The following is a 24,670-nucleotide window of genomic DNA, read 5'->3' on the forward strand; positions in this document are numbered from 1 at the left end:
GCACCCACATGCAATTGTAGCAAAACATACACACCACGGATGTCACTACTGTGTCTGAGCATCAATACATGCATGCACTCACAAGTCACAGACACATACAGTCTGTTTACCGCTAGTCTGCTGTTGATTCCCTCTCAGCCGGGCGGACAGGTCAGGATGCGTCACAGCAATTATGCAGTGAATTAGAGGGGTCATGGTGCTTCGGGCAAGCCGGGGTGATCTTGGAATCACCCCCAGTGTCATCTCCGCAACATTCTTGCTGAGCCTGGAGATGTCGTCCCAGCGCTTGTGGCAGTGTGTGTGTCACCTATTGCACACCCCCACTGCCCGTACATCACGTGCTATGGTCCTCCACATGGCCTTGCGAAGGTGCAGCTTGACCTACCATTAGGGGAGACAAGAGGGGAACGTCAGTGGACAGTTTGACATTCACAAACATCGTAGACACACGTATCTTTATGCAGCCATACTCAGTACAACACATGTGAAGGTCCCACAGCACATCGCCAAGCTTGCAGGAGCCAGGAGTCAGTGACCACCTCATGCCCACCAACATGTTACCCACTGTTACCCACTGCACTTACCACCTGTAAAGCCATTCATAGTGGCTCCGCTGCGGTGAATGGACGAGACCAGATCTCTCGCACTCTCTGCATGGCAAGGTCCTGGACTTTGGCACTACAGAAGCAGTTATTGGATAGCTCAGCAGCAGCAGCTCAAGGTGATGGTCGCAGGCAGCAGTTGTTGGATAGCTCAGCAGCAGCAGCTCAAGGTGATGGTCGCAGGCAGCAGTTGTTGGATAGCTCAGCAGCAGCAGCTCGAGGTGATGGTCACAGGCAGCAGTTGTTGGATAGCTCAGCAGCAGCAGCTCAAGGTGATGGTCGCAGGCAGCAGTGGCTGGAAGCAGTGAATGTGTGCTGAAGAAATTCACACATATATAGGTCCCTGAGCTCATATCTGTGGCACACGTCTGCAGCAATTGGTTTTCCCTGGATGCCTCATTCAAAAAGAGCCAATGACTCGCCCTGGTGTGGCGGTGCACGGCTTCCGGTATTTTTGAATGCGCTTACGCCCCCCGCATAACCTGTTTCCATTGGCTACATGTGCATGGACCGTCACGGTCACACACCGGCAACCGCATGTGCGCGCTACCGCCACGGTGCATCATTTGAAAATAATCACTCACTGGCGTCACTACGGCGGTGCACGCATTCCGCGGGGGCGGAGCAGGCTAACACATACATTTGAATTTTCAATTCGAAATAGCAGTTGATACCCCCTTACAGTCATATTGCAGCACCCACCGCAGCCTGCCGGTCCTGGCCGGTCACCCACTGCCAGTCCTGGCCGGTCACCCACTGCCGGTCCTGGACGGTCACCCACCGTCGGGTGCTGGCCGGTCACCCACCACCGGGTGCTGGCCGGTCACCCACCGTCGGTCCTGGCCAGTCACCCACCGCCGGTCCTGGCCGGTCACCCACCGCCGGGTGCTGGCCGGTCACCCACTGCCGGGTGCTGTCCGGTCACCCACCGCCGGGTGCTGGTGGTGGGTGAGCGGCCTGTACATTGAGGTCACCATGGCATGGATGGCCCTTGCCGGTTACCCACCGCCGGTCCTGGCCAGTCACCCACCACCGGGTGCTGGCCGGTCACCCACCGCCAGTCCTGGCAAATCACCCACCGTCGGTCCTGGCCGGTCACCCACCGCCGGGTGCTTGCGGTGGGTGAGGGGCCTGTGCATTGAGGTCACCATGGCATGGATGGCCCTTGCCGGTCACCCACCGCCGGTCCTGGCCGGTCACCCACTGCCGGTCCTGGCCGGTCACTCACCGCCGGGTGCTGGCCGGTCACCCACTGCCGGTCCTGCCCGGTCACCCACCACCGGTCCTGGGCGGTCACCCACCGCTGGGTGTTGGCCGGTAACCCACCGCCGGGTGCTGGCGGTGGGTGCCCGGCAAGCACCCGGCGGTGGATGACCGGCTAGGACCGGCAGTCTACGGTGGGTGCTGCAATGTGACTGTAAGGGGGGTATCAACTGCCATTTCGAATTCAAAATTTAAATGTATGTGTTAGCCGAAGCGCTCAGGGGGCCACAAAAGTTTTCACCAAGCCTGCCGTGACGCCAACGGCCAGCAGACAGCATAATCACACCCTGCCTTGCACCAAAACCGCGCCGTGAGGGAAACGGCTAGCGCCTTCACCGCCATCCACCCGGTGCAGCAGCAGCTGGGGAACTACATCACCCAGCTGCCCTGGGGGTGGAGGCGGCGGTCGTGACGCCTGACACCCGCCAGGAGGCGCCTCATTACCAGAGAGCGCCGAAGCGCTCAGGGGGCCACAAAAGTTTTCACCAAGCCTGCCGTGACGGGAATGGCCAGCGGACAGCATAATCACACCCTGCTTGCACCAAAACCGCGCCGTGAGGGAAACGGCTAGCGCCTTCACCGCCATCCACCCGGTGCAGCAGCAGCTGGGGAACTACATCACCCAGCTGCCCCGGGGGTGGACGCGGCGGTTGTGACGCCTGACACGCGCCAGGAGGCGCCTCATTACCAGGGAACACCTCTCGCCCCTCGAGCCGCACACGGGAGAAGCCCGGGACAAGGGCGGGGCCATTTGAGGCCATCAGAGGCAGAAAGAGGCAGGGCAGGGCCAGCCCTATAACATCCAACCATGGGTAAGCGCAAAAAGATTGTTGCCGATGTGGGGGGGGGAAAGGGCCAAGGTGCCCAGTCAATAATCTCCTACCTCTCCTCGGCAGTGGGGGCTCTAACTAAGGAAATAGCAAATGCTGAGCATGAACTGGGTCTTTCGCCCAGTCCGGCACCCTTGCCAGCACAACCCGCAGATCAAGATATAAGGCCCATTATCCCCTTAGAACCCGTGGTGACTGTTATAAACAACAAATCAGTTATCACTCCTTTGGACAGCTCCGCTGTGATTATTCCTACAACACCCCATTAGTACAGAGGGTTTCGCCTGCGCGCAGTGGATCCAAAAAGGTCCTTGGTATTAGGAAAAAAGCGGAACACGGTTCCAAGTCTCACGCTAGGAATGCTCCTAGCTTGGATGAACATCTCAAGACACTTTTGTGCGAGAGGATTGAGCCCCTGATTGTGGACATTGCAAAAGACATTGTAGAAACACTGAACACTTGTCTTTCCGGTTTACTAAATAAAAATGCTCATTGATTGATAAAATCGTCAAGGACCTTTCATCTATACAATTTTATGTAAAGGTGACTCTGCTGCCCCTTACATGATTATGGATATGGACACAGATATGGTTGTTCTGACTCCTAAGCACCCACTCCCCTGCACTAAGGATATGTCAGACATTAATAAGCGGAATACCTGCCTTTGCAGGGGGGAACACTTAACAGGGGAATTAGGGTCAAAACTAAACGTAAACACTAATGTTGGCCCAAGTAAACAGGATCTCACCAGACAACCCAGGGGAAGTAAGTTACATTTAAATTTACCCCCGGAAGCAGCTCCCCTTGTAGCTATTTTCGTCGGTGTCCCGACTTTAGTAGAGGGCACGGTGGAAACTACTAATGACCTATTAAAAGAGGCTAGGTCCTGGTGTGCAGCTGGCAGTAGTGGTGGGACCCTTATAGCAGACAGAGTCATATTTGCTAACAGGGTGGGCTGGATTGGGCAACGCCACAAGTTAGTGCAGGGTGACTGTGTTGTTATCAACTTTGACTCCCCAGATCAGGCTAATAAACTTTTTTGGGATGGATCAGACCTAGTGGGGGCAGTTCACATGAGACCAGTCCCTCTGGGGTTTTTCTACCCTCCTCAGCCAACATATCCTCGTATTAAATCCCCAGGATCACATAGCAGTAGTCAGTCCATAGTAGGAGCGGGAGCCAAACTATTGAAATTAACAGTGCACCAAACTAGAGTTAACCCAGGTTCACAGAGAACCCCAAATTCGTTGCAAACACATACTGTTAAGGAGGGCAGAGGGGTGGTAGTGAGCAATCGTTTCTCGCCTCTTGCTGACATCGAAGAAATCGATTGACAACTATCCCTATCTCATCCAGCCACCATAGAGAGCCACAATTCACGCGCAGTAAGAGGGTGCAAGGTAATAACGTGGAACGTGGCCGGGATTAGAACTAAAAGGGTTGACCCATTATGGATTGATTTTGGAAGTAGCTATGATATCATAGCATGCCAAGAAACATGGGACACATCCCCTACTTCTTGGCTTCATCATACTCTAGCCCGGCATCCCCTAGTACAGCGGGTAGGGCAAAGGGTGGTCTTGCCTTTCTGTTTTCCTTAAATCTGAAAGGCACTTTTAAGAAAATTTCGAGCATTTCCCCAAATATACTAATTGTCGAATGGACGGTCCCATTTAGTAGTAACATCCTTTGTATAAATTTTTATAACTCTTGGGACAGGGAGAGGGGAAATGACCATGTATCAGATTTGTATCAATGTATAACTATGTACAGTCAAATGAATCACACTAATTTTGAGATAATATTACTTGGTGATTTTAACGCACATCTTTGTAATGAATTATGCTTTCTAGGAGATCAGGAGGGTCAAACGGGCACAGGGTCGCCCCATTTTGAGCATTACTAGGGTAGGGGAGGCTATAGAGGTTCTTCTCGCCAGTTGGAACCTATATGAACCAGCGGTTAGTGAACGAGGGAACAGAACCATCACTTTTAAAGGCAATGGCTCTGGTTCCATATTAGACTATATTTTCATGACCTCAGGGTTACTCCACAGCGTGATTTCCTATAATGCCCTAGTTTCACCTTATAGCGACCATTACCCGGTCCAAGTAATTATGCAATGGGGAGCCCATCGGGAGGATATGCCCTGTCATTTCGCCAATGGTCAAACTATACGCCTTGTAGACCAAGGGAGAAGGTTAAAGTGGACTAAAGTTGTTCCAGAGGATTTTATGGAGAGGTTATCACCCTTAATCGAAGAACATATGGATATTTGCCAGGATCAAAGGGCGCCTCCCACTGAGGTAATAAGGGCCTTTGAAACCATATGTTCTCATGTTGCCGAAGCTTTAATAACTAAACTTTAATAACTAAACCACTTCAGGGCAGGACCAAACAGCTTAGTTGGTTTGATGCCAAGTGCTCCAAAGACCACAAGGCTTTGTTGTTAGCTTTCAAATCTGTACCCAGAGATAGGTCAGTGGTGGCCAGTTTAAGAAAGGAGTACAAGGCTACCACATATAGGAGAAAAAATGAGATCAAAAGGAAGGCCTGGGAAGACCTACTTTCCTGTGATGTTTTACATGACAGTTTCCAATTCTGGTCTATAGTAAATCACCCATTTTTTTCTGAAGGGGACAATTTAGTGACCGAATGTGTTATCCCAGATGACAAGTGGGTGGACCATTTTAGTAAGGTATATGGGGGCAGCAAGAACGAAGCTATGGACACACCTTGGGTGATGGGAGAGTGTGCTCCTCTGTCCTTTTCCCCCGAGGACGTGGAGAAAGTGATTGGGGAAACCTCTAAAAGGAAGACCCCAGGGCCAGATGGTGTCCCAGTGGATTTTTACAGATATTCCCCCAAACTTTGGGCGAGGATCCTAACAAATGAGTTTGCAGCGGCAAACTGTAAATTCTTCCCCAGCACCTGGACCACTTCTATCATCGTCCCCATTTTTAAAAAAGGCCAGCGGAATGATCCAGGCTGTTATAGGCCAATTTCCCTCCTGGACTCTGCGATTAAAATCCTAGGCAGAGTCCTACTATATAGACTACGAGATAATATCGAAAGGGGTGGGGGCCTAACAAACATCCAATATGGCTTCAGAGCAAAAAGAGGTACGATGGACGAGTGCGCTAATCTGCACTTGATACTTTCCAAGTACACAGTTGCCAAGGAGGGGTCCCTGTTTCTAGCGTTCATGGACCTCTCCTCGGCTTTTGATCTTGTCAACAGATCAAAATTGTGGAGGGTTCTACAGCAGATGGGGTGGACAAGCCACTTATCTATTTTTTGGCTTCCTTACACCAGGATCTATTCGCCTAAATAAGGGTTACGAAGGAAGGGAGATGCACAAGCCACTTTAAATCACTAAGAGGAGTTCGTCAGGGGTGCATCCTGGCCCCCCTCCTCTTTACCATCTATATAAACGGCCTGAGTAAACACCTTGAGGCAGTGGAGGGGGATGACCCGCGTATAGGAGAAGCCAATATCCCGGCTCTCCTATACGCGGGTGATGCAGTCCTAATAGCACGCACAGGGGTAGGCCTACAGCGTTTGCTTGATTCTTTTGGTACCTAATGGACCAGCTGGTCCTTAAGATCAATCCAAATAAATCTCACACTATGGTGGTGGGTTCACACAGGAAAAGTTCATGTCCTTTTTCTGTAAAGGAGAAGCTGTGTCAAGGGTGGGTGTTTTTCCTTACCTTGGAGTTATGTTTGATGAGGCGGGCACATGGGGCCCACAAATAAAGGCCAAAAGTCTAGCCTTGGTGAGAGCTAGCTCGGCCGTGCTGAGTTTTTCAAAAAGGTTGGGTGCTAGACCTATGGATGCCCTCTTAAAAATCTATGACTCCAAATGCATCTCCATAGTTATGTATGGTGCCCCGCTCTGGGGTTATGTTTCACAAGATCAGATACAAAAAGCAGAAAATAAATTTCTGAGATGCTTGTTATCCACCCATCAGTCCACACCAACATTTTCAATTCATGGGGAAGTGGGACTTGATTATGTTACTGACAGGATCAAATTAGCCCCACTTTTATTCTGGCTAAGGACGTGGCTGAATGACGAGCTGACACTTAATCATTCCATCTTGACTGATGTTATGACTTTAGACCACGCCATGAAAATTCCTTGGCTAGAATATATAAGATACACCTTTGTGCAACTAGGGCACGCGGATTTATTCAATGCCCCTTCCAGCATTAGACGGGAGGATGTGACTTGGACAAAAAAGAACTATCTGTCCATGGCAAGAGCAACTCGGGAAGAGCATGAATTGGTGAAGCCATTGGTGAGACAACATTACCTGTTATTAAGTTCACCTTCCCTTGAACCTTACCTAAGAGTTGTGACCAAGCCGTTCCATAGGCTTTTATTAATTAAATTTAGATTTAACTTGATACATCGCACCTTAGGTTACTTTTCACTCATGGTGTAAACCGGAAAATAGTCCCCCATGTGGTTGCGATGAATTCTCCCCACAGGACCCTATGCATTTTATTATATTTTGTAGTTTGTACATGGTACCTAGGAAAAAGTACTTAGTACCCTTATTAAGGGAGGCAGGTTTTATCCAGGTTAGGCCTGCCTTTGTTTACTTACAGTCTTTATGTAGCACTCGTGTAATTTTTTGTGTAGCCAGTTTTTTTGTTGCGGCTCATAGAATCAAAACAAAAAATGTTCACTAAAGTATTCTGTATAGTAAAAGCTCGCGCACCTATATACATTATCCATTAGATGCTTAGATTTGTACTTGTTTTTTTAATATGACGTACAATGGTTTCCGATGATTGCATATCTGTATCAAATAAGTGCTGTTTTTATTGTATTGTATATATATGTTATTTATGCTTTTATGATTTTAAAAGAATCGAATAAAGTGTATCTTGACTGACAAAATCGGACGGTGGCAGTAATGACCCAGAGGGCGCATTGCGGTCTCGCACTAAAAAAAAACAGCGAACACGCAAAGCACCCCGCGAACACGCAAAGCGCCCCGCGAACACGCAAAAATAAAAAAATTCGCACAAATTTGCAAATTTTGAAGATCGCGAATTCGCGAATCCGCAAATTTGCAAATTTCGCCCATGCTTAGTGCTCTCCCGCCCACTCTCCCTGCTAGCCTGGGATGGCGATGGGTCAGGCTGGGTGGCACAGGCAGGAGTGGTGGTGGTGGTGGTGGTAGCAGCTGCACAGCTCACAATGGCAGTTGTTGGTGTAGTGACACAGGCCAGGGTGGTGGAGGCCGGGATGTCCTGGGAATCTGCTTGGGCCAACATCGTCCTCTGCACCCGAGCTGTCAATGGGATCATCCCCAGAGAGTCCGGGCTGTGAGGGGGGTGACTGGTGCTGGCGGTTGCTGCTTTCGCCGGTCAAGTTGCGATCACCTGAGGGACAAGATTTACATAATTAATGCTGTGGACATGACATGTTTTTGGTACCAACATTACAAATCACTATGGAATCAGGACATGGTTGTTGTTGTCATTATGTTGTTGTGGTTGACGTACAGGGCAATATGGTGGCGTGGAGGTGGGAAAGCAATACTTGGATATGTGTGGGCCTGTCCTGCTATTGGATGTTCCCTGTGAGTAGATGTCTATGTACCTCTCAGTTTGCAGGAGGAGATGCACTGGTTAGCAAATGGTGGGCGGACTCAATCTTGCTCTGGGATGAGACATGGGAACCTCTTGGGAGTTGTAGTGCTGGTCTCTCATACATCCCACCCATCTCTCACACACCCCCCACCCATCCCCACTACCCTCCCTGTAGACATGGGGGCCTGTGGGTAGTTGTAGTGCTGGTCTCTAACAGCTCCACCCACCACCACCCTCCCTGTAGACATGGGGCCTGTGGGGAGTTGTAGTGCTGGTCTCTAACACCCCCCACCCCCCACCACCCTCCCTGTCGACATGGGGGCCTCTTGGGAGTTGTAGTGCTGGTCTCTCACACACCCCACACACCTCTCACACACCCCCACCCCCACCACCCTCCCTGTAGACATGGGGACCTGTGGAAAGTTGTAGTGCTGGTCTCTAACACCCCCCACCCCCCTCGCTGTCGACATGGGGGCCTCTTGGGAGTTGTAGTGCTGGTCTCTCACACCCCCCCACCCCCCACCACCCTCCCTGTAGACATGGGGGCCTCTTGGGAGTTGTAGTGCTGGTCTCTTACACCCCTCACCTCCCACCACCCTCCCTGTTGACATGGGGGCTTCTTGGGAGTTGTAGTGCTGGTCTCTCACACACCCAACACACCTCTCCCACACCCCCACCACCCTCCCTGTAGACAAGGGGGCCTGTGGGGAGTTGTTGTGCTGGTCTCTCACACCCCCCACCCATCACCACCCTCCCTGTAGACATGGGGGCCTCTTGGGAGTTGTAGTGCTGGTCTCTCACACCCTCCACCCACCACCACCCTCCCTGTAGACATGGGGGCCTGTGGGGAGTTGTAGTGCTGGTCTCTCACACCCCCCACCACCCTCCCTATCAACATGGGGGCCTCTTGGGAGTTGTAGTGCTGGTCTCTCACACACCCCACCACCCTCCCTGTCGACATGGGGGCCTCTTGGGAGTTGTAGTGCTGGTCTCTCACACACCCCACACACCTCTCACACACCCCCACCACCCTCTCTGTAGACATGGGGGCCTGTGGGGAGTTGTAGTGCTGGTCTCTCACACCCACCACCACCCTCCCTGTATACATGGGGGCCTCTTGGGAGTTGTAGTGCTGGTCTCTCACACCTCCCACCTACCACCACCCTCCCTGTAGACATGGGGGCCTGTGGGGAGTTGTAGTGCTGGTCTCTAACACACCCCACCCACCACCACCCTCCCTGTAGACATGGGGGCCTGTGGGGAGCTGTAGTGCTGGTCTCTAACGCCCCCCACCCCCCACCACCCTCCCTGTCGACATGGGGGCCTCTTGGGAGTTGTAGTGCTGGTCTCTCACACCCCCCACCCACCACCACACTCCCTGTAGACATGGGGGCCTGTGGGGAGTTGTAGTGCTGGTCTCTCACACCCCCCACCCACCACCACCCTCCCTGTAGACATGGGGGCCTGTGGGGAGTTGTAGTGCTGGTCTCTCATACACCCCACACACCACCACCCTCCCTGTCGACATGGGTCCCGTGGGGAGTTGTAGTGGTGGTCTCTCACACCCCCCACCCACCACCACCCTCCCTGTCGACATGGTGGCCTCTTAGGAGTTATAGTGCTGGTCTCGCACACACCCCACACACCTCTCACACACTATCCACCACCCACCACCCTCCCTGTCGACATGGGGGCCTCTTGGGAGTTGTGGTGCTGGCTGCTTTGACAACATGCAAGGCTGGGAACGTAAGAGGCAACATTTGTGTTTGGTCATGGTGGGTGCATTTGAGCCCAGGACTTCACAGTTGGGTGACTATGTGGCCCACATGCATGGATTGGAGCCACGGAGATGTGTCTTGGCAGTTGTGCAAGGCAGACCGTGGCAGTGTCATTGTGCTAATTGGTTTGTACTTACCAGCCTCTAGTCCCTCTTCGAGTCCTTCCAGGCTCTCAGGGTGCAGTATGCCCAGCACCTTCTCCTCCCATTCTGCAAATGGTATGGGCTCCGTGGGAGTGCCACCACCAGTGTGGTGTGCCCGCAGGTGGTTCTTGGCCCTGATGCCTTTCACCCTTGCCTTGAGGTCATGCCACCACCTCTGGATCTTGTGTTTGGTGCGTGGCACGGTCCCTGATGCTTTGACTCTGGTCACTATCCTGTCCCACATGTTGTTTTTGGTTGCCAAGGTGGTCTGCTGGACTAGGGTACCGAACAGATGTGGTTCGACACGGATGATTTCATCCACCATGACCTTCAACTCACTGCCTGTGAACTTGGGATTTTTCTTTGGTGCCATGGTGTGTGATGTGCAAGGTGTTGGTGGGGTGGGGTGGAATGTGCAGGTGTGTGGTGTGTAGAGATGGTGTTGTGGGGGTTTGTGTGGTGGGTGTGTTTGTGTTCAGGTTGTATGTGTGTTTGTGTGTGTCTGCTGTTAGTAGTATTCTGCCTCTTGCTTGCAGCTATGCTGTGATGCAAAGGACTGTGGCAGTGGGAGGGATTCATTTTATAGTCTGTGTGGTGGTGGTGTCCCAATGGTTGTTGCCAATCAGGTGTTCTGTGGGTGTGGTGACTTTGGTGTATTTTTCGGTGCTTGGGGGGGTGTCATTGGGGCGTCTAGTTGCTGGGGGTGGGTGTTTCAGGTGGGTGGGTGTCCTGTTTAGTGTGTTTTATATTTACTTCCGTCTGCCATTTTGTAATCGGTTTGATGGCAGGGATGGTGTTCGTGTGGTCCTTCCGCAGTCATGCTCTGTTTGGCGATGCATTGTTTCCACTGCGTTCGAGGAAGGTGGTGAGTTCCGTTGGAATGGCGGCGTTATACTAATCGCGAGAACGGACCCTCCGCAGGTATAGCGGCGGATGGGCCTGTTCCCGCGGTCATGTTCGTCTAAGGCTAGAGGGTGTTTCTTTGGTACCGTCCGCTGACGGCGGTCTTTGGTGTGCTCCGTCTGCCGCGGACGGTGTTTGATGTGATCCGTCCGCCGCGGTCGGAGTTTCTTTACATAAATATCCTAATCGCAACCGCGGATTCTCTGCGGTGCGGTCGGGAGTGTTTTTTCCGCGACCATGGCGGACGGGACACATTTCCGTCCACAATCCTAATAGGCCCCTTAATTAGGGGCTGGAGCCAGAGGGCGATCGTCCTACTTGGTAACGCTACCTCTGGACTTAATATCTAAAGGAGGAAGACTATCCTCAATAAGATTAACCCTAAACTAGGTGACCTTGCCGAGAAGGAACCTTTCAATAAACCCAAGGGTCTCCTCTTCGGTGAAGATATGATAAAGACCATAGGAAAGTACGTTGCCACTTTCACCGCCCTGGATAATTCCCAGAATAATATGAGACGTGTCTTCTCCACTAATCTTTTTTGACAGTCCGGAAGAAGGGGCCGTTCTTCTGGCCGTGGAAACTTCCGGCCCTTCTCATCCAATAGTGGAAAAGGTACCACTGGCAGAGGCTTCTACCCCTCCAACCAACAATTCTACCCCCAAAGAGCAAGAGGTTCGGGCGGCAGAGGTTTCTCCTCCCGTGGAGCTTCCAACAACAACAGTCCTTCTCTCTCTTCTTCCCCTCCCAGGGTCGGGGGAAGGCTCAAACACTTCTATCACGTTTGGAAGTCCTTGACCCAAAACCCGTGGGTTCTCGAGACAGTTTGGGGGTTTAAAATGGATTTTGTAGATATTCCATGTCAGACTGTTGCACTCAACCCTTTGGTTCTTCCTTTAGAACATCTAAAAATTGTCAAAGAGGAAATTTCCTCTATGCTCCAGAAAGGTGCTATTATCGAGGTTCCTTGGTCTCAAATAAGATTTGTGAGCATGCTCTTCTTAGTTGAGAAGAAGGACAAAGGTTGGAAACTGGTGCTAAACCTTCGGGAAGTAAACAAATACCTTATTTACAGACATTTCAAGATGGAGGGTATCCATCTCCTCAGAGACCTTCTCCTTAAGGGAGATTGGCTGGTCAAATTGGATCTAAAAGACGCCTATTTTACCATCCCTACGGCAGAAGAACATCAACCCTTTCTTCAATTTGTTATGGGACGGTCACCGTTTTCAATTTCAAGCCCTCCCTTTCAGGCTTTCATCCGTTCCTTGGTGTTTCACCAAGGTCATGAGGACAATTGTCTCTCTCCTGAGAGCGAAAGGTATTTGCCTCATTATCTATCTAGATGATATTCTCATCATGTCACAAACTCGTTCTCAGATCTTGGAAGATCTCAGGATCGCCATGAATCTCATAGAGGACCTTGGCTTCATTATAAACCAAGAAAAGTCCATTCTTTCCCCTTCAAAATCTCTAGAGTTCCTAGGTTTCACTGTGGACACCTCCAAATGTCTCCTCTTACTTCCCAACAAGAAAACCGCCAAAATTCGGAAGGAGATCAGGTTTGCCCTGAGACAGCAATCCCTCACTTTGAGGGTTGGCCAGACTCCTGGGCTTACTTTCTTCTTCGATTCAAGCCATCTCCCCCAAACCCCTCAACAATCATGCCCTCCGGAGAGTGAAAGCCAATGCCCTCAGACCCGGTCTGTGGTACGGGGACCTTGTTTCCTTGGATCAACAAGCGAGGTTGGAACTCTCTTGGTGGCTGGATAATTTGGATGCATGAAACAGAAGAGCTATCTTCGGTTCGACTCCGGACTTTGTATTGTAGTCGGACGCCAGCCTTCATGGCTGGGGTGCACGTCTCCTCGATAATGACACTGGTGGTGTATGGTCTCGGACAGAGTCCTCCCACCATATAAACTTCTTAGAATTGACTGCCGGTCTCTATGCCCCAATGAGTTTCAAACACTCTCTTCAGGGCAGATCCGTTGTTTTGAAGATGGACAACGTCTCTGCAGTCTGCTATATCAACCGCCCCGGTGGAACGAGGTCAGCAGACCTCTCTGATTTGGCCAGGAAACTTTGGATGTTCTGTTTGGAACACAAGATTTTGCTGAGGGCAGAATATCTCCCCGGGAAATAGAATTTCTCTGCGGATTGGAACTCAAGATTCCTTCAAGATTTCAGCGATTGGAAACTCGACGTGAACGTTTTCAATTCTTTGTCTCTTTTTTGTGGCCCATTCAATGTGGACCTTTTTGGCAGCCGGTTGACTTTCTAACTTCCTCGGTATTTCAGCTGGATGCCAGACCCGGGCGCTCTTGCAGTGAACGCCTTTCTCCAGCCATGGTCTCCTCTTCGACCTTACGCCTTTCCCCCGTTCGCCATGATTCAGAGGGTTCTTCAAAAAGTGAGACAAGACCAGTGGTCCCTGGTCCTGTTAACTCCTTTCTGGCCCTCTCAAGCGTGGTTCCCCACAGCTTTGGAACTTTCATGAGACATCCCCTTCCTGATTCCTGCAACAAAAGGTCTGGTTCGAAATGCAAACGGAGAAGATCACCACCTAGTTCTTTCAGGGATTTTGAACCCTCTTGCCTGGAAAGTGTCAGGCAATCTAACAAATTGTCTGGACTTTCGTCATCTGCTCTCACTCTCCTAGGAGAATCCTGGGCGCCAGGAACTCACTACAGATATAATAACATCTGGAGAAAATGGTCTCGTTGGTGCATGGAGAGGAACTTCGATCCCAGGGAGGCTCCTATCGTCAATATAGTTAATTTTTCATGTTGAACTTTTCGACAATGGTCTCTCCAATAGATCGAATAATTGTTATAGATCTGCCATTTCCGCAGGACATTTTCTTGTCAACGGTAAGACGGTAGGTAAGAATGTTATCATTTGTAGAGTTCTAAAAAGTATTAGACTAAAAAGACCTCCTAGGCCTAAATACCAATCTGTGTGGGATGTTAAACTTATGCTTGACCTTTTTTGCTCTTGGCCTGACAATTCTCTTCTTAACAGGAAATGTCTTTCCATTAAACTTGCTTCGTGCTTAGTTTGTTGTCGTAGAGTTTCCAAAGTGAAAGCTCTAGATATCTCTAATAGATGCTATGACATGTTAGGCGTTAAGTTTGAAATCTATAGGAGGACTAAAACCATGTCTGACTCTATTTGTTATCCCCTTTTTGACTATTGCAAAAAACGTTGTGTTGTTGATTGTATGAAGGAATACGATTCCAGAATGAAAGACCTTTGTCACTTCACTTTAATTAGTCTTTATTCGATATATTTCAATCATAAAAGACATTTTCCAAAATAAAAATAAAATGCGTTGTTTTTTATCCCACCCCATCCCCCCACCCCACAGAAATACAGAATCCACATAAGTTAATACAATAAATAAGCAGAAAAAAGCAAAATAATAAAAATCTTCCTATCTCATACTATTTACACTACTACTATGTATTCTACTTACATCTTTACACAATCTTACAACATCCTATTTACATTTTTACATAATCTTAAAATATCCAGCTAAGTTCATTAGAATCCAATCAAATAAGGATAGAGAACAACAACTATATGTTGAAAATTACATATTTTATCACGTAAAATGTAACTTAAAAGAAACTTAAATAAATGCAAACTGTACGGCATTGAATAGCAATCCTAACTTATTCCAAACAGGTTTTGCGTGCCCGAATTATCCACATCCAGTGAAGGAACTTTGCCATAGCTATAACAACAGGCTGGGAGGAATCTGTTCTTAAAATCCTGACAGCCTCATTTGACGTCTTTATACCTAACTGGATGCAAATTGGTTTGAGCCATGATTGTCTCGGTATTCTATATTCAGGGCAGGCAAATAACACATGACCAATGTTTTCATTATGGTCCGGACAGAAAGGGCACCTTGGAGTTTGTGCATTATACCATTTCACTGTTAGGGCATTCAGCGGGAGTGTCCCCACCCTCATCTGATGGTACCTCTTCCGGTCCCCTGGGACCGTAATCCAATCCCAGTATAATTCTAGGGCCGGTGAGTGCTTGAGCTCCAAATAATCATATGTAAAAGAACGGTCAATATGATTCCTAAAGCACTTAATCTCCACCATACTCCAGTAGAGTTCACGAAGTATCTTTTTTGGTGGAAAAACACTATTTAGTGGATCATCCCACATTTGGGATAGACCCAATGCCCTATATAGAAGCTTAGCCTCTTTCAACCAGACTATCTTATTAGCAGTATCTAGGGATCTCACCTCCAGGAAGCCTTGGGCATACTGGGAGAGCTCCGGAGTTGTCCATAACCTTCTCCAGTAGGCCACAATTCTATACTTGGCTATGTCACTAAAGCTATAGATTCCCAGATCATACTTTAAAGGTATCAATGGGGTTGACATTGGTAGCCCAGTAATGTTGCGGAGAAATTTATTCTGTGCAACCGTCAACTTATTCAGATTACTGGACCCCCATAGTTCTGCTCCATAAAGAACAGCTGCTCCGACCTTAGCATTGTAGATTTTTAAGACAGGTCTAATTGGTTTAGTGTGAGATGAAAAAAGCTCCTTTGTGAGAACTCCTGCAAGTTGAGCATGCTTTGTGTCTAGTTCGTTTATATGGTGTTTCCAATCTAGATTGTAAGACAGATTGATGCCAAGATACTTAAAGACCTGGGTCTGCTCAAGCTGAACCCCATCCATAATAACTCTGCCTCTAATGTGTTTTCGTTTGTGCATAACCATAAATTTGGTTTTGCTGGTGTTAATTACAAGGCCATGATCCTTGCAGAAACCTTCAAACACCCTAATGGCCTTTTGTAGCCCCTGCTGCGTCTTTGATAGCAGCAAGGTGTCGTCCGCGAACATCAACAGGGGGATCGGCCTTCCTGCCAACCTAGGGGCATCCGTGGGCTTTTGTTCAAAATAACCGATCACCCTGTTGATGTATAGCGAGAAGAGTGTTGGTGCCAACACGCACCCTTGACGTACACCCCTCGCTATGGGGAACTTCTCAGTAGTACTACCCCGCTGATTCCATCGGACTTGTGCAAAACTATTTTCATGCATCCTAATCAATAAAGACAGGATTTCTATTGGAATGCCCTGATCGTGTAGGATATTCCACAGTTTGTGGCGGGGAACTAAATCAAAAGCTGATTTTAAATCAACGAAAGCTGCAAAAAGCATCCCGCCTTCTAATAAAACTGTGCGCCAATATAATAAAACAAATCTAAAAATTTGATCAATAGTGCTGGTATGACTACGAAAACCAGCCTGCAGGGGAGATAATATATCATTGTCATCTATCCACCCATGAATTCGCTGTAATAATAGTCTTGCCACAACTTTTTGCATACATGCAATCAGGCTAATAGGCCTGTAATTGCCTGGATCCGAGCATGCCCCCTTTTTAAAGATGGGGATAATCTCGGCTCCCTTCCAGGTCTCAGGGATAGGCGAGCCCTTTGCAATAGCGTTGGCTAACAGCTGAATATAGGTGGCCCATAGATCCTTGTCATGCATAAACAAATCTGCAGGGATAAAATCTAGGCCCGGAGCTCTGGCTTTAGGTATACAGCTCAGAGTCTTTAGGATATCATCTTTTGAAAAGACTAAAGGGCTCTCGAGGATATCTACCAAAGCTAGACATTCCTCTTCGACTTCATCCTCAGCAGAAAAGTGGGTAGAAAAATGGGATACCCAGGCTTCTGGTAACACATGGTTAATGGGTTCTCCTCTACTAGACCCCCTTCCCCATTTAACGATGTTCCAGAAGGGTGTCATGGATCTTTCCCTACTGGCATCAAGTAGGTCCCTCCAGTAGCCTTCCTCCCAATCCCTTTTTGCACTAAGTTGCACTTTTTTGTACATAACTCGGGCCTCCCTTATTTTAGTTTTGTCTCGAGTTTTTACCGCATCTGACAGTAGTCTATAGGCAGTCCTGCAGGACTTGTCATACCACTGATCCTCCTTTCTAATTGGTCTACGTGGCTTTTTCTTAGCTTTCTTTACAAAAAATGATTTTAAATTGTTAAAAAATTTGTCGTGGATCCTGCTAATTTCAGCTATCGGGGTATTATTTTCAAGTGTATCCTGGACTTCTTGAATGGCCAAAGTTGTTAGATCCCTTATGGCTACCATGCTTTCCTCATTAGCTGCACAAATTGCCCATCTAATGTGTCTTTGATCGTTAGAAAGGTTTATCTGGACAGTTTCCCTCTCCTCCTCATTTGCCATCAGATCGAACAATTTAAAGGTTAGAATCAGTGGGTCGTGGTCACTTTCCACCCTAGTCTCAACCCTCATATCAAGAACTTTCCCCCAATTCTCTTTATTAGTTAATATATAATCAATACGGCTTTGCGTAGTTCCATTAGAGAAAGTAGGGGCGCCCTGCTTGTCCGATTGCGTTCTTCCATTAATGGCCCTCAACCCAGACTCAACACATAATACTTTTAACTGTAATGCAGCCTCAGTCCATCTTTTGATGGGTATCAGGGAAAGCTGTGGGATTTCCCAAATGAAGTCCTCTTCAGTAGTGAGGTCAACATCCTGGTTGTCAACTGGTTCAAAACAACAATTAAAATCACCACCAATAATAATATCAGCATTCAAACAGTGTTGATTTAATAGTATATCCAATAGCTCAACCGCCTTGGTGGATTTGCCACCCGGTAGGCCCCTTGAGTAAATGTTAAAAATAAAGATGTCCCTACTTGGCGGTCGCTGTAGTTTGACCAATAATATATCAGGACTATTGGTATCTATTTGTAACACTGTGTAGTCATTCCTCTGCTTAATCCATGTAACCAAGCCACCTTTTGCCCTTCCCCTTGAACTCGGGGTGGCTGGAATAAAATAATGTAGATATCCCTGGATTGGATCCGGTTCTAACTGCCAAGTCTCCTGCAAAAGGACTATATCCTTAGAATCCAGGAAATTTAGCAGATCCTGTGATAAAATCTTGTTTTTTAACCCTGCCACATTCCAGGACAACAAGGTACTTTGTATGTCAACATTGTCACTGATAGGTTTTGTACTATTGGTTAAACCTTTACCATGTCGCTGAGTAAAAATATATTCACATGCATTACCTTCTATAGTACCCAGTTCAGGGGAGAGAATCTCATATGACTCAAGTATATCATTATTTGTAGTGAGTTTGGGACATTCAGTACACTGTTCGACATTAATCACATTGCCAAATTCGACCTGAGTGCTACTTTCATTGCTCAGAACATCAGCTAGTCCAGTATTTAAACGGGTGCCCATTTCCCTAGCCTCATAAGTGACAACAGGAATTAGAAAATTTTCAAGACTATTACCCAGTCAATCACAGTCATTTAGCCCTGATAAGGCATCATATCTATTACCTAGAACCATACCCCAGTCTTTGTGGGGAACACCTTGGCCTCTGTTGTTTCTCACAGTGTTCCACATAGGTCCGGGGGTCCTAGGAAAAGTCACATTCTCTTGCTCTCCATAGAAGAATTTTAACGTAAGGGGAACGACAGATCCTGCTCTTCTTTGGGGGGGATTGATATGTTTTAGGAGATTTCGCAGAACACCTGGATGGAAAAAAGTCACTAAAACACAATCTCCCTTGAATACTTTCGGTCGATTTCCAATCCACGCCACCCTCTTAGTGGATTTAATCTCAGACGCAAGTTGATGTTTACCTCCTGGTGCCATTTGCATATTGTTTGTTAACCAATGGAGGGCTTTGCTGGACAAAGATTCCGAGGTTTCGGGTTGTGCATCTGCTGGCGAGGGAACATTTGCCAGAACCAGGACCACAGGAGACGCTTCCTCAATAAATTGGAGGGGATCTGTTTCCTGACAGTTTAATGGCAAGTTTTTGGGTCCTGATACCCCGGCAATGTTTGGAGGTCGAGTAATAGGATGAGTTTCATTCCCGACTGTACTTTCTGGGAGCATAGGACTGTTCTCCTTTTCTATAGAGCTCTTTGCCTTAGATTCAATTGATTTTACCATTTGTGTCACTAAAGTATTGACCGTCTCAGCCCCTTCCACAGCTTTGACTTGAAGAATAGTCATCTTTTTTACCTCCGCATTCAATTTATCAATCTTGGCGATCAAAGGCTTAATGATAGTTTGGATTTTGGAATCAATAATGTCTGCTATTTTCTGAAGCAAATCATCTTCGTTATAGCTTTTTTCATGATTGCTTTTATCACGGACATTAATATCACCATCATCTAAAGTTTTTGACTTGTTTTGCCCTGTTGGAGAAACATTTTTCCTCCTATTACTGGAACGTAACCCCATCCGTTTTTGATGAGTTCTCCTATTTTTTCTCGTAGGTCGAGTTTCCTGCTCAGGAGAAGGTAAGTCATCAGCATTATGCACCAGAATCTCATGGTCATGTTCAATGTTTACTCCTTGGTCTAGTGGCATAGCATTAGCGGCATCATCCAGATTAAGACTAATCTGATCATCCAAATTTGGAGTAGGATGAACCGTGATGTCTATTAGGTTTGGGGTATCATCCAGTACTAGAGAACCTGAATGTTGAGGACTTTGAATTGGGCTTAGTAACTGTAAGTCAGGCGACTGACTTAATCCCAATGATTCTCTTCTGTCTTTATTTATTTTAGTTATAACTTGAAGCATGTAGTTTTCAATGGGCTTAGAGTTGACTGTAGGCTTAGAGCTAGCAGGAGGCTGTTTTTTAGAATTCTTTTTAGACATATTAAGATTATGTAGTCGATTGTCCAGGGATTATATAAGCTTTACCAATACACACCGGATACTTGAATAGAGCCTTACGTGATGACACTATATAGGAAAGTCAGTAAAGAAAGAAAATTTCTTACTTGCTTGGGTTGCAGACGTTAGAGGGGTTGCCCAGTCCAGTCCCGGCCAGTCTAGGACTGTCTAAGACTGTCCCGCCCTTGTCCCGGGCTTCTCCCGCGCGCGACTCGCGTGTGCGAGAGGCGTTCCCTGCTGATAAGGCGCCTCCTGGCGCGTAGGCGTCGTCACCCCCGCCGCGTCCACCCCCGGGGCAGCTGGGTGATGTAGTTCCCCAGCTGCTGCTGCACCGGGTGGATAGCGGAGGATGGCGGTCTGGGAGCTGCGCTTCTGGCCGTATCCCTCACGGCGCGGTTTGTCAAGATTTCGGGCTGTGGGCTGCAGCAACAGGTAACGAGATGGCCGTTTCCCTCACGGCAAGTACTTCGGCGTTCCGAGTGTCCCAGGAGCGCTTCGGCGCTCCCTGCTGATAAGGCGCCTCCTGGCGCGTAGGCGTCGTCACCCCCGCCGCGTCCACCCCCGGGGCAGCTGGGTGATGTAGTTCCCCAGCTGCTGCTGCACCGGGTGGATAGCGGAGGATGGCGGTCTGGGCGCTGCGCTTCTGGCCGTTTCCCTCACGGCGCGGTTTGTCAAGATTTCGGGCTGTGGGCTGCAGCAACAGGTAACGAGATGGCCGTTTCCCTCACGGCAAGTACTTCGGCGACCTTTGTCCTCCTGATGCCAATCAACTTCTCATTTTTGTCAAACCTTTTAAAACCCATCTCATCCTGTTCTATTGCCAGATGGGTTAAATTGACTATGAACTTTGCTGCTATTGACCTTTCCAAATTTCAAGCTCATTCTCCCAGAAGTGCTATGGGTAGCAAGTCCTTCTGGTCTGTTGGTAAGTTGGATGCTATCCTTAAGGCTGCTGATTGGTCCAATTCCTCTACCTTTGCTCATCATTATTGTAAACCTATTGAACATGTATCCGACATCGTTATTCCGGCCTACCAACATGCATAATGTAGCCTCCTTGTCTTGTAATGAAATTGCTATTCTCCTATTAACATGACCAGAGAATCTGGATTCCATTAAAGACACGGAGGCTAACATTATCCCTCCCGTCTCTCCCTTGGACGGAGAATCTATTCTGTGCCTTGCATTTCGTATGCTGTTGTTAACTTTTGGCACTTCATTTGATGATCTTGTTAACTATTTGCATTTCATATGTTGTTATTTCTTCATGTTCAAGTTTTGCAAGTTTCTTTCAATCTTTTGATTTTCTTCACTTTATTTTCAGGTAATTCGAACTAACGGATCTTCATGGATTTACCTTCAATTCCTTCCTTGGTTTTCAGCTTCTTCATCACCTTTTGCTCCAAGTTGCACCTTGATTTTGCTGACCTTCTCGTTGCTTCATTGCATTTAAAAGAGGCAGCTCTGCTCTTGCTCATGCCTTATATTGTTGCTATGCTGTCATCACATTCTTATTTTTATCTTTATGATGTAAGCGGCTGTTTGTGAGTTGTATTAAAGGTTTAATGCATAATGTTAGCCTCCGTGTCTTTAATGAAATCCAGATTCTCTGGATGTTAATAGGAGAATCTCAATTTCTTGGAAAAGCATATATACATACCAGCTCAACAAACCTCAATATTTCCCATTTGCAAGATCCTTCTGACTTTAAAAATGCAACTACAGAAGCAATCCTTACCTGACTAAAATATTCCTATTTGATTAGAAACAACGTCTTCAACAACAACACAAACACCACAAGCAACAAGAGGAATAACTTCTCCAGGTAAATGCAGCCTAATGTACTTTTCCATTCATATCTTTCTTTGCAGCAAAATAGGGTCCAATTAATACATATGTTTATGTGTGATCTACCAATTTATCTAAGCTAAATATTTCCAATTTGCAACTTCTGTTTATGGTTTGAAGATTTCCATGTGACCCAAAGAGATGCTCTAAAAGAAATAAAGGTTAAATAAGAACCATGTTTCTATTTTATTAGAAACTACATCTTTAACATCACAAACGCCAAATGTGACATCAGGAAAGGCCCCTCCAGGTAAATGTATTTTCAACACTTTTGTCTATCCATCATTTGTTGCAGCAATAGAGGGCTGAAGATGGGTATGCTGCCATTTCCTGATCAAGAGCTACAAGAAAATCCTATTACACTGTTGCTCTCTGAGTGTAGGAATTTTATCGCCAAACTCTAGCACTTCTGTGCTTTACTGCAATGAGGTATAAAGCACAGGCAGTAAGATAGATGTAATTTGGAGCAGATAGAGCAGAAGTAAATCTTTACCTTGCTGTTGTTTCTAGTATTATCTTATAAATGCACAGCAAATAGCATTTCCCTCCCAGTCAGGACTAACAGAACTGAGTTTGAATATGGGATTGTTATGGATTCAATTAATATTTTTATCTCTATCACAAGTAGCAGCAATTTCCGGGCTGAGATTCACCATTGCCTTCAGAAACATAGCCCCCCAGTTAAAGGGTTATTATTTTAGCTCTCCCTTTTTCAAAACAACATCTACAACTATATTGTCAACAAAAAGCTGGAATATCAAGAATATCAATTATGGGTAAACACCAAGTGAAGTATTTAACTTCATGCCTGCCAACGTCATCTGAGTTAAAGGGAATGGAAGCATAAGGGACTCACCAGGTCTTTAATAATTGCAAATATTTTTTAAGTGCTGCTTTTGCACCCAATCCAGTGATTAGACCCGATGCTGCAAGTAAGTCAATTTATCTAAATACCCAAATATTAACAAGGTGCAAAATGTGTCAAAAACTTATGAAGTATTCATGTCTCTTGAAGTTATTGAAAATCTCCATCATAATTTTCAGTCTGGCAAATTACAATCTATTTATTGGGAGTAATGGAAACATTGGAGCCAGTTAAAATTGAATTAAATGATCTGACTTAATAATATTTTGTTGATAAGCATGTGTCTAGGTTATTAGCAATTGCTTTACAAACCTTCCTTGTGGTCTTGCAAAGACAACTTTCATTAGGACATTCTTTAATTAATAATACATTTTTATTGGGAATGAAACTCTCTTCATGGCAATCGAGCGAGCGAGCCAGCGGTCAGCGGAGAGTGTTCCTGTCGCCATGTTACCGCACTGCTACTGCTCTGTCTGTGAATGTTTTAACCTGCAATCTCAGCAAGTCCTGTAAGCTCCCCGGTGCCGTGTGGATAGTGCCGCGTGGATATTGCCAATACCGACTTCGTGGCAACGGGGCAGCTCCGCTCAACTCCGCCTCGGTTAAGGGGGCCCTCGGGATCAAGAGCGCGAGAGCGTGACTAAGAAACTTGTCTGCTTTCCCCACGAGGACGCGGGAGGATCCGCATCTCTGCGCTTTGTGTTTCTGCATAAACCTGGCGGCCAGCAGGGGGGACTGTATCTGTGCAGTTTTTCCACCCGTCTAGAGGAGCTGCACCGGAGGACTTAGTGCTCCCAGCCAAGGCAACCCAAGCCAAGACAAGCCACAAAACGAGGTGAGACCTTGTCCGGGTACGCGAGCGCAGCTGCTGTTAGAGGCAGCCGCAAAGTAAAAGCCCGGGGCGGTGGGCCGGGCAGGCCTGACTAGGTCCGACTCTGCCAGCGGCCTGCCCCTGTGTGCTCCGCTCGCTTCTGCTCTGCCTCTTGCCGCGCTTTAGAGGCCCCCCAGCGGCCCATTCGCCAGAAGGGCCCAGGCTCCCCTCAAGGCTCCCCACAAGATATCTGAAAATCTTCATAAACTGCAGACAGCAACCTCACCCAATCTCAACTACTCCTGTACCTATCATAAAAAAAACTAGAGAACACACCAGCTCCCTCCACATCCCTCCTTCCACACCCTACCGCAATGCGCACTAGGAGCAGCTTTCAATTGCAAAACAGTCACCGCCCCCATAGGTCTGCCAAATGACAGAAGTCGAAGTTGTTATACCCCAGAGAAGCAGGGCTGGGCTTTCAATCTCCCTCCCGCCCTCTGCACCTTGAGCGAACGGAAGAGGTTGACGAGAGACCCCTAAGGCCCCCGTTGGAACTCTTAACGGGTAAAAAAACGTTAACTAACTGCTGCAACCCATTCGCCTTTCATACTCACCCCAAAAAATTTTAAACAACAGCACCAGCGATATCAGAGATCATTTTCTCCGGATCAGCAAACTAAACCAATCTGTCCCTCATCCCCCACAAGACATGAATGTAAAGTTTCCTCAACAACTAATAACTTCACCAGCTTCCTCTAACCCTCCCTCGCTCTATCCTGAAATAACCATCCAACGCAAGACCACAACTGCTGATACCGACATTGCCACTGAGCTAGAAAAGCCACCATTAAGACACCCCTCCCCTCACTCAATAACACCCTTGCTCCTTCCAGAGAATCAACCATTACAGCCAAGCTCAAGCTAACCACTTGCAATTGTACGCTCTTTGGCAATGTCAGCTCCTTCAGCTCTGTCACACGCCAAGAGCTCAGCCACAGTCCCTGACCCCGAGACTGAGCCTCTAATCCCCAAGCCGGAGAACGAAAAGTGTAAACATAAAGTCATAACCACAGGACGTATCCCTGATGATTCTATAATTTGGATCTCATCGACTTGCCCTTTGACTCAAGCAAGAAAGCTCTCGCCACTGAAAAATGCACTAGCGGGCGAAGACGCGACGAATCCACCGAAGGGCCGACTGAACGACTCCCCTCAAGCACATAGCCAGGATCTCCCGTCGCAAACATCTACTCCGATCCTTAACGGGGCACAAGACTCCA

The sequence above is a fragment of the Lissotriton helveticus genome, chromosome 5_1 (assembly GCF_964261635.1).
Source record: "Lissotriton helveticus chromosome 5_1, aLisHel1.1, whole genome shotgun sequence".
NCBI classification, from domain to species: domain Eukaryota; kingdom Metazoa; phylum Chordata; class Amphibia; order Caudata; family Salamandridae; genus Lissotriton; species Lissotriton helveticus.